Genomic DNA, 12,314 nt, shown 5'->3' with positions numbered 1-12,314 from the left:
CCTCTACGCTCTAACCACTAGGCTACCTGCCTCCTCTACGCTCTAACCACTAGGCTACCTGGCCTCCTCTACGCTCTAACCACTAGGCGACCTGCCTCCTCTACGCTCTAACCACTAGGCTACCTGGCCTCCTCTACGCTCTAACCACTAGGCTACCTGCCTCCTCTACGCTCTAACCACTAGATCTTTGTGGGCTAACCATACTACCTGGCCTTGTCTCACCATGGTAAGTTGCTACCTGAAGATATCCTCTAGTGGTCTAACCACTGTGCTTTGGCAAAGTGGGTGGGGTTATATCCTAACCTGTTTGGCCCTGTCCGCCCCTACCTCTAACCACAGTGTCTCCTGACCCCTCCTGTCTCAGCCTCCAGTACTAGGCTAGTTTGTGTCCGGGGCTACGGTCTAAGTTTGGCTACCTGGAGTACTTCTCTAACCACTAGGTGTCCTGTGTGAATCTAACCAAGTGTGCGTTCTCTAACCATTCTACCTCCTTCTCTCTTTCTAACCACTAGGCTACCTGGAGGACCTGCTCTAGCCACTAGGCTACCTGCCCCAGGACTAACCCTGACACCTGATGACTCCTCTAACCACTGTCCCCAGTCCACCACTGGCCATGCCGCCTGGTCCAGTTTCAACCACTGGGCCCTGGACCATGTCCCACGGACTACCCAGACACCTGAGGCCTCCTACGCTCTAACCCCAGTCCACCTGGCCATGCTACCTGCTCCAGTTTCAACTGTTCTGCCTTACTATTATTCAACCATGCTAGTCATTTATGAACATTTGAACATCTTGGCCACGTTCTGTTATAACCTCCACCCGGCACAGCCAAAGAGGACTGGCCACCCCCATATGCTCTCTCTAACCACTAGGCTACCTGGCCGCCTCTTTCTAACTCTAGGCTCTCGGAGGACCTGAGCCCTAGGACCAGTGCCCCAGGACTACCTGACATGATGGCTCCTTGCTGTCCCCATTCCACCTGACTGCTGCTGCTCCAGTTTCAACTGTTCTCTAACCTACCCTCTAACCACTAGACCACCTGGTCATTTATGAACATTTGAACATCTTGGTCATGTTCTGTTATACCACTAGGCTACCTGGCCGCCCCGGCACAGCCAGAAGACCTGGCCACCCCACGCTCGGTAACCACTAGGTTTCTTCCTAGGCCGCCTTTCTACGAGTTTTTCCTAGCCACCGTGCTTTTACACCTGCATTGTTTGCTGTTTGGGGTTTTACCACTGGGTTTCTAGGCTACCAGCACTTTGAGATATCAGCTGATGTACCAAGGGCTATATAAATAAATTTGATTTGATTTGACTCTAACCACTAGGCTACCTGCCTCCTCTACGCTCTAACCACTAGGCTACCTGGCCTCCTCTACGCTCTAACCACTAGGCTACCTGCCTCCTCTACGCTCTAACCACTAGGCTACCTGCCACCTCTACGCTCTAACCACTAGACTACCTGGCCGCCCCTACACTCTAACCACTAGGCTACCCGGCCTCCTCTACGCTCTAACCACTAGGCTACCCGGCCGCCCCTACACTCTAACCACTAGGCTACCTGGCCGCCCCTACGCTCTAACCACTAGGCTACCCGGCCTCCTCTACGCTCTAACCACTAGACTACCCGGCCGCCCCTACACTCTAACCACTAGGCTACCTGGCCGCCCCTACGCTCTAACCACTAGACGACCTGGCCGCCTCTACACTCTAACCACTAGGCTACCTGGCCGCCCCTACGCTCTAACCACTAGGCTACCTGGCCGCCTCTACGCTCTAACCACTAGGCTACCTGGCCGCCTCTACGCTCTAACCACTAGGCTACCTGGCCGCCCCTACGCTCTAACCACTAGGCTACCTGCCGCCCCTACGCTCTAACCACTAGGCTACCTGCCGCCCCTACGCTCTAACCACTAGGCTACCTGGCCGCCTCTACGCTCTAACCACTAGGCTACCTGGCCGCCTCTACACTCTAACCACTAGGCTACCTGGCCGCCTCTACACTCTAACCACTAGGCTACCTGGCCGCCCCTACACTCTAACCACTAGGCTACCTGGCCGCCCCTACGCTCTAACCACTAGGCTACCTGGCCTCCTCTACGCTCTAACCACTAGGCTACCCGGCCGCCCCTACACTCTAACCACTAGGCTACCTGGCCGCCCCTACGCTCTAACCACTAGGCTACCTGGCCTCCTCTACGCTCTAACCACTAGGCTACCCGGCCGCCCCTACACTCTAACCACTAGGCTACCTGGCCGCCCCTACGCTCTAACCACTAGGCTACCTGCCGCCCCTCCACTCTAACCACTAGACTACCTGGACGCCTCTACACTCTAACCACTAGGCTACCTGGCCGCCCCTACGCTCTAACCACTAGGCTACCTGGCCGCCTCTACGCTCTAACCACTAGGCTACCTGGACGCCTCTACACTCTAACCACTAGGCTACCTGGCCGCCCCTACGCTCTAACCACTAGGCTACCTGGCCGCCTCTACGCTCTAACCACTAGGCTACCTGGCCGCCCTACGCTCTAACCACTAGGCTACCTGGCCGCCCCTACGCTCTAACCACTAGGCTACCTGGCCGCCTCTACACTCTAACCACTAGGCTACCTGGCCGCCCCTACACTCTAACCACTAGGCTACCTGCCGCCCTACGCTCTAACCACTAGGCTACCTGGCCGCCTACGCTCTAACCACTAGGCTACCTGGCCGCCCCTACGCTCTAACCACTAGGCTACCTGGCCGCCCCTACGCTCTAACCACTAGGCTACCAGGCCGCCCCTACGCTCTAACCACTAGGCTACCTGGCCGCCCCTACGCTCTAACCACTAGGCTACCTGGCCGCCCCTACGCTCTAACCACTAGGCTACCTGGCCGCCCCTACGCTCTAACCACTAGGCTACCTGGCCGCCCCTACGCTCTAACCACTAGGCTACCTGGCCGCCTCTACGCTCTAACCACTAGGCTACCTGGCCGCCCCTACGCTCTAACCACTAGGCTACCTGGCCGCCCCTACGCTCTAACCACTAGGCTACCTGGCCGCCTCTACGCTCTAACCACTAGGCTACCTGGCCGCCTCTACGCTCTAACCACTAGGCTACCTGGCCGCCTCTACGCTCTAACCACTAGGCTACCTGGCCGCCTCTACACTCTAACCACTAGGCTACCTGGCGGCCCTACACTCTAACCACTAGGCTACCTGGCGCCCCTACACTCTAACCACTAGGCTACCTGGCGCCCCTACACTCTTACCACTAGGCTACCTGGCCGCCTCTACACTCTAACCACTAGGCTACCTGGCCGCCTCTACACTCTAACCACTAGGCTACCTGGCCGCCTCTACGCTCTAACCACTAGGCTACCTGGCCGCCCCAATTGCCTACTGTGGATTAAAATGTTCAGGCACCAACCTCATGCTGTCGGGTCAGCCACATGATTCTCAGAATATTTTAGTACATTTTTTTTTTTTTTTACGCCAAATAATAATTATTGTAATGATTACACTCTACAACTTTCCCTTGTAAATTTTTAGATAAATACTGTAATTTTGATTTACAAAAAAAGTATTTTACCGTAAATTGCAACAGGTTGGCTGCTCAGTAATGTCTTTTCATATTACAGCAAATTAAACACAGATATATATATGGGGCCTGGTTGTCAACGGGGATGATTGTGACACGGACACCGTTGACCTTGTTCCCGCCCACTGACCAATCATCTGACATGTCAGTTAGGGTGAGGTTGAAGCTGTCCATGATGCTTATATTACAGCCAATTAAACACATATATATATATATGGGTATATAGAGTGGTGATGACGAGGACAATTCCGTGGAGCCTTTTTTTTTTTTACCTTTATTTAACCAGGCAAGTTAAGAACAAATTCTTATTTTCAATGACAGCCTAGGAACAGTGTGCAGGAACTGCCTTGTTCAGGGACAGAACGACAGATTTGTACCTTGTCAGCTCAGGGGTTTGAACTTGCAACCTTCCGGTCACTAGGCTACTCTGCCGCCTTTGTCTCCAAGAAGTGATTTAGTCATTCATTTTAGCCATTGGCATCCTGTAGAGAGTTTCTATTTTCATTGAGTTTTCTCTTGTCAATCTCTTGTCAATCAATAAAGTTGTATTTAATCAACAACTAAGAAGGTTAAAGGGTACAGGAATGTACATACACTATATGTACAAAAGTATGTGGACACCCCTTGAAATTAGTGGATTCTGTTGCTGACAGGTGTATACAATCGAGCACACAGCCATGTAATCTCCATAGACAAAACATTGGCAGTAGAAGATCTCAGTGACTCTCAATGTGAAACTGTCATAGGATGCCACCTTTCCAACAAGTCAGTTAGATCAAATTTCTTCCCTGCTAGAGCTGCCCCCGGTAAACTGTAAGTGCTGTTATTGTGAAGTGGAAACATCTAGGAGCAAAAACGTCACAGACGCAAAGTGGTAGGCCACACAAGCTGGGGATGTTTTTCATGGTTCGGGTTTGGCCCCTTAATTCCAGTGAAGGGAATCTTAACACTACAGCATACAATGACATTCTAGACGATTCTGTGCTTCCAACTTTGTGGCAAGATTTTGGGGAAAGCCCTTTCCTGTTTCAGCATGACAATGCCCCCGTGCACAAAGCGAGGTCCAAACAGAAATGGTTTGTCGAGATCGGTGTTGAAGAACTTGACTGGCCTGCACAGAGCCCTGACCCCAACCCCATCGGACACCTTCGGGATGAATTGGAACGCCGACTGTGAGCCAGGCCTTATCGCCCAACATCAGTGCCTCACTAATTGTGGCTCTTGTGGCTGAATAGAAGCAAGTCCCCGCAGCAATGTTCCAACATCTAGTGGAAAGCCTTCCCAGAGGAGTGGAGGCTGTTATAGCAGCAAAAGGGGGGACCAACTCCATATTTATGCCAATGATTTTGGAACGAGATGTTCGATGAGCAGGTGTCCACATACTTTTGGTCATGTAGTGTATCTGGCTGTGTTGTCAAAATCACGACATGTCCCATTGAGTCAAATGACTAGAAACGTCCAGCAACGCCTGTGGATCTCAAAACTGAACTTGAATCCTTAACACTTAGGCTCCTTCCTGTGTGGTGCAGTGGTCTAAGGCACTGCATCTCAGTGCTAGAGGCGTCACTACAGACACCCTGGTTCGATTCCAGGCTGTATCACAGCGGTCTAAGGCACTGCATCTCAGTGCTAGAGTAGTCATTACAGACACCCTGGTTCAAATCCAGGCTGTATCACAGCGGTCTAAGGCACTGCATCTCAGTGTTAGAGGAGTCACTACAGACACCCTGGTTCAAATCCAGGCTGTATCACAGCGGTCTAAGGCACTGCATCTCAGTGTTAGAGGAGTCACTACAGACACCCTGGTTCAAATCCAGGCTGTATCACAGCGGTCTAAGGCACTGCATCTCAGTGCTAGAGGCGTCACTACAGACACCCTGGTTCAAATCCAGGCTGTATCACAGCGGTCTAAGGCACTGCATCTCAGTGCTAGAGGCGTCACTACAGACACCCTGGTTCAAATCCAGGCTGTATCACAGCGGTCTAAGGCACTGCATCTCAGTGTTAGAGGAGTCACTACAGACACCCCGGTTCAAATCCAGGCTGTATCACAGCGGTCTAAGGCACTGCATCTCAGTGTTAGAGGAGTCACTACAGACACAATGGTTCAAATCCAGGCTGTATCACAGCGGTCTAAGGCACTGCATCTCAGTGTTAGAGGAGTCACTACAGACACCCTGGTTCAAATCCAGGCTGTATCACAGCGGTCTAAGGCACTGCATCTCAGTGCTAGAGGAGTCACTACAGACACCCTGGTTCAAATCCAGGCTGTATCACAGCGGTCTAAGGCACTGCATCTCAGTGTTAGAGGAGTCACTACAGACACCCTGGTTCAAATCCAGGCTGTATCACAGCGGTCTAAGGCACTGCATCTCAGTACTAGAGGAGTCACTACAGACACCCTGGTTCAAATCCAGGCTGTATCACAGCGGTCTAAGGCACTGCATTTCAGTGCTAGAGGAGTCACTACAGACACCCTGGTTCAAATCCAGGCTGTATCACAGCGGTCTAAGGCACTGCATCTCAGTGCTAGAGGAGTCACTACAGACACCCTGGTTCAATCCTCAGGCTGTTTCACAGCGGTCTAAGGCACTGCATCTCAGTGTTAGAGGAGTCACTACAGACACCCTGGTTCAAATCCTCTGCTGTTTCACAGCGGTCTAAGGCACTGCATCTCAGTGTTAGAGGAGTCACTACAGACACCCTGGTTCAAATCCAGGCTGTATCACAGCGGTCTAAGGCACTGCATCTCAGTGCTAGAGGAGTCACTACAGACACCCTGGTTCAAATCCAGGCTGTATCACAGCGGTCTAAGGCACTGCATCTCAGTGTTAGAGGAGTCACTACAGACACCCTGGTTCAAATCCAGGCTGTATCACAGCGGTCTAAGGCACTGCATCTCAGTGTTAGAGGAGTCACTACAGACACCCTGGTTCAAATCCAGGCTGTATCACAGCGGTCTAAGGCACTGCATCTCAGTGCTAGAGGAGTCACTACAGACACCCTGGTTCAATCCTCTGCTGTTTCACAGCGGTCTAAGGCACTGCATCTCAGTGCTAGAGGCGTCACTACAGACACCCTGGTTCAATCCTCTGCTGTTTCACAGCGGTCTAAGGCACTGCATCTCAGTGTTAGAGGAGTCACTACAGACACCCTGGTTCAAATCCAGGCTGTATCACAGCGGTCTAAGGCACTGCATCTCAGTGTTAGAGGAGTCACTACAGACACCCCGGTTCAAATCCAGGCTGTATCACAGCGGTCTAAGGCACTGCATCTCAGTGTTAGAGGAGTCACTACAGACACCCCGGTTCAAATCCAGGCTGTATCACAGCGGTCTAAGGCACTGCATCTCAGTGTTAGAGGAGTCACTACAGACACCCTGGTTCAAATCCAGGCTGTATCACAGCGGTCTAAGGCACTGCATCTCAGTGCTAGAGGAGTCACTACAGACACCCTGGTTCAAATCCAGGCTGTATCACAGCGGTCTAAGGCACTGCATCTCAGTGTTAGAGGAGTCACTACAGACACCCTGGTTCAAATCCAGGCTGTATCACAGTGGTCTAAGGCACTGCATCTCAGTGCTAGAGGAGTCACTACAGACACCCTGGTTCAATCCTCTGCTGTTTCACAGCGGTCTAAGGCACTGCATCTCAGTGCTAGAGGAGTCACTACAGACACCCTGGTTCAAATCCAGGCTGTATCACAGCGGTCTAAGGCACTGCATCTCAGTGCTAGAGGAGTCACTACAGACCCTGGTTCAATTCTCTGCTGTTTCACAGCGGTCTAAGGCACTGCATCTCAGTGCTAGAGGCGTCACTACAGACACCCTGGTTCAATCCTCTGCTGTTTCACAGCGGTCTAAGGCACTGCATCTCAGTGCTAGAGGAGTCACTACAGACACCCTGGTTCAATCCTCTGCTGTTTCACAGCGGTCTAAGGCACTGCATCTCAGTGCTAGAGGAGTCACTACAGACCCTGGTTCAAATCCAGGCTGTATCACAGCGGTCTAAGGCACTGCATCTCAGTGCTAGAGGAGTCACTACAGACACCCTGGTTCAAATCCAGGCTGTATCACAGCGGTCTAAGGCACTGCATCTCAGTGTTAGAGGAGTCACTACAGACACCCTGGTTCAAATCCAGGCTGTATCACAGCGGTCTAAGGCACTGCATCTCAGTGTTAGTGGAGTCACTACAGACACCCTGGTTCAAATCCAGGCTGTATCACAGCGGTCTAAGGCACTGCATCTCAGTGCTAGAGGAGTCACTACAGACACCCTGGTTCAATCCTCTGCTGTTTCACAACAGGCTGTGATTGGGAGTCCCGTAGGGACGGTACACAATTGGCCCAGTGTCGTCTTGGTTCGGCCATCATATTAACTGGTCTAGGAACAGTGTGTTTACTGGTCTAGTGGGTTAACTGGTCTAGGAACAGTGGGTTAACTGGTCTTGGTTCGGCCATCATATTAACTGGTCTAGGAACAGTGTGTTTACTGGTCTAGTGGGTTAACTGGTCTAGGAACAGTGGGTTAACTGGTCTAGTGGGTTAACTGGTCTAGGAACAGTGTGTTTACTGGTCTAGTGGGTTAACTGGTCTAGGAACAGTGGGTTAACTGGTCTAGGAACAGTGGGTTAACTGGTCTTGGTTCATCATATTAACTGGCTCGCCTAGTTGAATAAAAACATAAATAAAAAAATTTGCCACTTTTGTCTTATGACACCAGTGACAGAGAGCTGGAACCAGTCATGACTATTCAATAAAACAACACATTCTCAAGTGAATTTCTGAGTTAAATGATTGTATAACTAGCAAATGGGTTTGGAAGTTGAGGGTGGAGTATTTATGAAGTTAGGCAATGAGGACGAAAACGAGCATAGTTCAGCTAGCCAACTACTTTTGCCAAGGAAAACCGGGGACAGGATATAGCTCGGCGCACATGCGAACTATGCTAATTCAGGACAGATTGTAGTTTTTATGCCTGGATATCGGGAGCTGTCGGCAAAACGGTTTGATTAAAGAAATACATACATCATATTTCAGGAGAACACATCGATATACATGCAAGAAATCAGCTGTGACTTTCAATATTAAAACAAAGCTTAAAACGATGTTTGAGTGAACCTGAATCCAGAAGATAAACCCGGTACTCTTACCGCTCCATGTATATGGAATACAGGTAACTGCAAAAATGAAGGAAACACCAACATAAAGAGTCTTAATAGGGGGTTGGGCCACCACGAACAACCAGAACAGCTACAATGCGCATTCTCATATATTCTACAAGTGTCTGAAATGATTGGTTTAGCCTAGTCAGTGTATTAGTCGGTGTACTTCTGTACCTAATTTGAATCTGAAATACACTTGTTTCTATGCAAAAGAGGGATGAGGAAGGACCATAAATATTTGTGAACTGTTTGATACTGGGAAGAGAGAAACACACATTCACTGCGTGCTTAGCGCTTCTCCGTGAGCGGGTTGGATGTGTACATTGAGTCACGACCCACTCTGCACAGACGTCAATTAAACGTATATTCCACGTTGGTTCAATTTCATTGCATTGAAATGACGTGGAAATAACATTGATTCAACCAGTGTGACAGGTCTCCTGACACGATCCATCAGAGTCCCGATAAATATGGTTCGAGAGGATCTTTCTCGAAATGGATGCGCTTAAAATTGGAGGTATTGTTAAGTTCCACAGCAGTTGCTGTAAACTGTGAAAATGTCAAACTTCTAGACTGACTGTCGCCAGTCGGGCTTGCGTCATTAACGGACCAGGCACGGCACTCAGACAATACGGGTTGTATACATCCGCAATGAACAGCAGTCCGAGGGGGCTCTAGGATACTGATGCAAATGGATAACTAGTATCACATGTTCATATAACTGCATCAGCTTGATGTTGAGAATAAATAAAGAGAGAGCTTCTTTGGCGTTTTTGTAGGACATTATTGTTTATAACCTATTATAAACAAATCACAGGTGGGTTTTGTTTCATTGTTTTCTTTATATATTAGGACTCAATAACCTAACATTATGTCGTCACAGTCAGACTTCTTGGGCTGAGGGTAGTAACAATTTCGTTCTGGGTGTAGCTCAATAAACAACATCATTGTAACAACCAAATATGATATACTATAGGCTATTATTATTAGAGGCGGCAGGTAGTCTAGTGGTTAAAGCGTTGGACTAATAACTGAAAGGTTGCAAGATCAAATCCTCGAGCTGACAAGGTAAAGATCTTTAGCTCTGCCCCCCTGAACAAGGCAGTTAACCCACTGTTCCTAGGCCGTCATTGAAAATACGAATTTGTTCTCATTAACTGATTTGCCGAGTTAAATAAAGGTTACATAATAATGCCCAGAACGAGCAGAACATGTGTCCTATTAAAGGGAGGGTGATAGGAGAATAAAACCTGTACACATGATGGATATCAATCATATACACTGAATAGGTATGAGAGGCCTTAACAAAGGCTTCCAAACTTGCAGTGACCACAGGGCAAAACACAACAAGGACATGGTAAATGTGCTACCTCTCCAATCTGACCATACCGTCATCTTCGGGGCACTAATACCACCTATAAATTGCATTGATACCCAAACTCTTATTCACAGGTCCTAAAATATAATGGTTGCCTTTTACAAGGCACGCCTTAAAGTATGACAATGAGGCAGAAACATAACAATACCAATACCACTAGTGGTCAAAAGGTTTTTGGTGCTCCAGAGAAATGGTATGGTACTGGTGCTTTGGGCTAAAATCGTGTTTTTTTTAATATACAATAAAACTAACAGCAATCTAACATATTCATTATTTACAGTAAATTGCTGCATTTCGCAATGCACTCTGGGAGATTTTAGATGTAACTGGTGAATGATTACCGTCAGTTCCAATGAAACCTTGGTTTAACAGTATATTACTGTAAAGAAGGACTGTAATTCCAAATGGGATCGTAATTCGACCCCACGGAATGCAGTAAATACGGCAAATCTGGAGCGCCAAAAACCTTTTGACCACTAGAGGGTGCCTCAATCTGTCCCTAACACACACACACGCAGTAAGTACGGCAAATCTGGAGCGCCAAAAACCTTTTGACCACTAGAGGGTGCACGGTGTTGTTGTTTCTGATTTATTACAATATTTTAAGGCACGCCTTGAAAAATACAACAATTTTGTTGCACCCGTGAGTGAGAGTTGTGTATCAATTCAACTTACAGGTGGTAGTAGTGACCGAACAATTAAATGTGTATAAGAGACAGATTGAAGTGTCATTAAGCCGTTTCTATGGCCTTTGTCTGTTTTTCCCTGTAGTCACTGTAATACATCTGGTTAATATACAGAATATTTGATAAATAAATACAAATTATATATATACAGTACCAGTCAAAAGTTTGGACACCTACCAATTCAAGGGTTTTTCTTTATTTTTACTATTTTCTACATTGTTGAATAATATTGAAGACATCAAAAACTATGAAATAACACATATGGAATCTTGTAGTAACCAAAATATTGTAAAACAAATCAAAATATTTGATATATTTCATATTCTCAAAGTAACCATCTTTTGCCTTGACGACAGCTTTGCACACTCTTGGCATTCTCTCAACCAGCTTCACCTGGAATGCTTTTTCAACAGTCTTGAAGGAGTTCCCACATACAGTGCCTTGCGAAAGTATTCGGCCCCCTTGAACTTTGCGACCTTTTGCCACATTTCAGGCTTCAAACATAAAGATATAAAACGGTACTTTTTTTGTGAAGAATCAACAACAAGTGGGACACAATCATGAAGTGGAACGACATTTATTGGATATTTCAAACTTTTTTAACAAATCAAAAACTGAAAAATTGGGCATGCAAAATGAATAAATTAATAAAATACAGTTTTATATCTTTATGTTTGAAGCCTGAAATGTGGCAAAAGGTCGCAAAGTTCAAGGGGGCCGAATACTTCCGCAAGGCACTGTATGCTGAGCACTTGTTGGATGCTTTTCCTTCACTCTGTGGTCCAACTCATCCCAAACCATCTCAATTGGGTTGCGGTCAGGTGATTGTGGAGGTCAGGTCATCTAATGGAGCACTCCATCACTCTCCTTCTCGGTCAAATAGCCCTTACACAGCTTGGAGGTGTGTTGGATCATTGTCCTGTTGAAAAACAGATGATTGTCCCACTAAGCGCAAACCAGATGGGATGGAGTATCGCTGCAGAATGCTGTGGTAGACATGCTGGTTAAGTGTGCCTTGAATTCTAAATAAATGAACATGCGGAGATCATCTGTTCACCTACTCCGTGTCTTTGTTGGAACCAAAAATCTCAAATTTGGACTCATCAGACCAAAGGACAGATTTCTACCGGTCTAATGTCCATTGCTCATGTTTCTTGGCCCAAGCAAGTCTCTTCTTATTATTGGTGTCCTTTTGTAGTGGTTTCTTTGCAGTAATTCAACCATTTCTCCGTATTGAATGACCTACATGTTTTAAAGTAATGATGGACTGTCGTTTGTCTTTGCTTATTTGAACTGTTCTTGCCATAATATGGACTTGGTCTTTTACTAAATCTTCTGTATACCACCCCTACCTTGAAGGGTACAACTGATTGGCTCAAACGCATTGAGAAGGAAAGAAATTCCATGAATTAACTTTTAACAAGGCCCACCTGTTAATTTAAATGCATTCCAGGTGACTACCTCATGAAGCTGGTTGAGAGAATGCCAAGAATGTGCAAAG

This window comes from Oncorhynchus keta, chromosome 6 (assembly GCF_023373465.1).
Source record: "Oncorhynchus keta strain PuntledgeMale-10-30-2019 chromosome 6, Oket_V2, whole genome shotgun sequence".
NCBI classification, from domain to species: Eukaryota; Metazoa; Chordata; class Actinopteri; order Salmoniformes; family Salmonidae; genus Oncorhynchus; species Oncorhynchus keta.
Note: the sequence above shows the minus strand (reverse complement) of the source record.